Here is a 2,693-nt window from a genome sequence, read left to right as displayed (position 1 = left end):
TACGCAATATTCCAAGTGCGGCCGCACCAGAGTTTTGTACAGCTGCAACGTAACCTCATGGCTCCGAAACTCAATCCCTCTACCAATAAAACCTAACATACTGTACGCCTTCTTAACAACGCTATCAACCTGGGTGGCAACTTTCAGGGATCTATGCACATGGACACCGAGATCTCTCTGCTCATCCACACTACCAAGAATCTTACCATTAGCTCAGTACTCTGTATTCCTGTTACTCCTTCCAAAGTGAATCACCTCACATTTTTCCGCATTAAACTCCATTTTCCACCTCTCAGCCCAGCTCTGCAGCTTATCTATGTCCCTCTGTAACCTGCAACATCCTTCCACACTATCCACAACTCCACCGACTTTGGTGTCATCCGCAAATTTACTAACCCATCCTTCTATCTCCTCATCCAGGTCATTTATAAAAAATGACAAACAGCAGTGGCCCCAAAACAGATCCTTGAGGTACACCACTAGTAACTGAACTCCAGGATGAACATTTCCCATCAACCACCACCCTCTGTCTTCTTACAGCTAGCCAATTTCTGATCCAAACCACTAAATCACCCTCAATCCCATGCCTCTGTATTTTCTGCAATAGCCTACCATGGGGAACCTTATCAAACGCTTTACTGAAATCCATCTACACCACATCAACCGCTTTACCCTGATCCACCTGTTTGGTCACCTTCTCAAAGAACTCAATAAGGTTTGTGAGGCACGACCTACCCTTCACAAAACCGTGTTGACTATCCCTAATCAAGTTATTCCTTTCTAGATGATTATAAATCTTATCTCTTATAATCCTTTCCAACACTTTACCCACAACCGAAGTAAGGCTCACTGGTCTATAATTACCAGGGTTGTCTTTACTCCCCGTCTTGAACAAGGACACCGTGCTATAACGTCCTAGGAGGAGCTATAGAAAATGAACTGGCTTATGTCCTTGGGCTCAGAGGGGGAGGGATGTAGTGATTGTGATAAGGTCAGCCAGGTGGGTGTCGTAGAATGGATTCCCTGATTGGTGCTGTTAATCTGGTTCAATCAGGGAGCCCTGGATGACAGATAATCAGTGTCACACATCCTGCTTACTCTGAGAGGTGGCTGTGAGGGGCTGGATCAGTGTCAAGGACTGACCACATGTAAATAAAGGGAATTATTTCAGTAACCCCATTGAATATCAAGAGGCAGTAGTTAGATTATCTCGTATTGGAGATGGTCATTGCCTGATAGTGTAGAATGAATGTTACTTGCCACTTATCAACCCAAGCCTGGTCATTGTCCAGATCTTGTTGCACTTGAACATGGATTGCTTCAGTATCTGAGAAGTCATGAATGGTGCTGAACATCATATAATCATCAGCAAACATCCCCACTTCTGACCTTATGATGGAGGGGATGTCATAGATGAAGCAGCTGAAGATGGTTGGGCCGAGGACACTACCCTAAGGAACTCTTGCAGAGATGTCCTGGAGCTGAGACGACTGACCTCCAACAACACAACTGTCTTCCTACATACAAGGTACAATTTCAACCATCAAAGAGTTTGCTCCCGATACCCATTGATTCCAGTTTTGCTACCGCTCCTTGATGCCACACTCTGTTGAATGTGGTCTTGATGTCAAGGCCAGTCGCTCTCATCTCACTTCTGGAACTCAGCTTAAATGTATTAATGAGTTCTCTCCCAGTTTTCATTCAAATCGTAATATCTGTTTCCTATCATCACTCTTATAGTCCTGTAGCCACATCCAGTCCTTCATCTTGAACTTTCACTGTGTTGTTCTGGTTTTTAAGTTTCTTATTACTTTCTCCCTCCCTGTTCCTGAAGCCTTTTGCAGCTCTACAACTCACAGTTCTTAACTCAAATCTGTTATGCTTCCTGTTCACACCCTACCATTAGCAATTGTATTGCCGAGATACAATCTCTGGTGTACCCCCCATTAAATGCTCTGTCGTTCCCCCCTTAAGACTCTCCTTAAAAACTACCCTTCACTTTCACCACTTCCCCTTTAAGGCCCTGCTTTGCTGTTTCTGCTCCACTTGAATTGAATTGAATTAGCTTTGTTGTCACATGTACTCAAATGTATACATTGAAAAGTTGATAAGTCGCCACTTACTGCACCTTCCTGGGTACAGAGGTACCTAGGTACAGCTCCTTCAGTTACAAGATCAGTGTAACAGTGTAACAATGTCACCAACAAATGGCACCGTCTCAGGTACAGAGTACCTACGTACAATCCTTAGTTACAGAATAGAGTAATGAAGAAAAGGAGTTATATTACAGCTATACAAAGTATAACCATAGGTCAGAAAACAAAAAGTTAACAAGACAAACATCATAGTCTCTCTCCAAGGGCTCTCCACAACAGGCCAGTACTGGGGGGGCCTCCACATGGTCTGACTGCTGGCTGTCACCACACACTGCGCTGGGCCGCTGCCCCCCGCTTCCGCACCAGGCTGCTGGTCACTGGTATCCCAGCTTCAGGCTGCTGGTCACTGGTGTCCCCACTTCAGGCTGCTGGTCACTGGTACCTCAGCTTCAGGCTGCTGGTCACTGGTGTCCCCACTTCAGGCTGCTGGTCACTGGCATCTCAGCTTCAGGCTGCTGGTCACTGGTATCCTCACTTCAGGCTGCTGGTTACTGGTATCCCCACTTCAGGCTGCTGGTCACTGGAATCCCAGCTTCA

This window comes from Rhincodon typus, chromosome 25, assembly GCF_021869965.1.
Source record: "Rhincodon typus isolate 14 chromosome 25, sRhiTyp1.1, whole genome shotgun sequence".
Lineage (NCBI taxonomy): Eukaryota > Metazoa > Chordata > Chondrichthyes > Orectolobiformes > Rhincodontidae > Rhincodon > Rhincodon typus.
Note: the sequence above shows the minus strand (reverse complement) of the source record.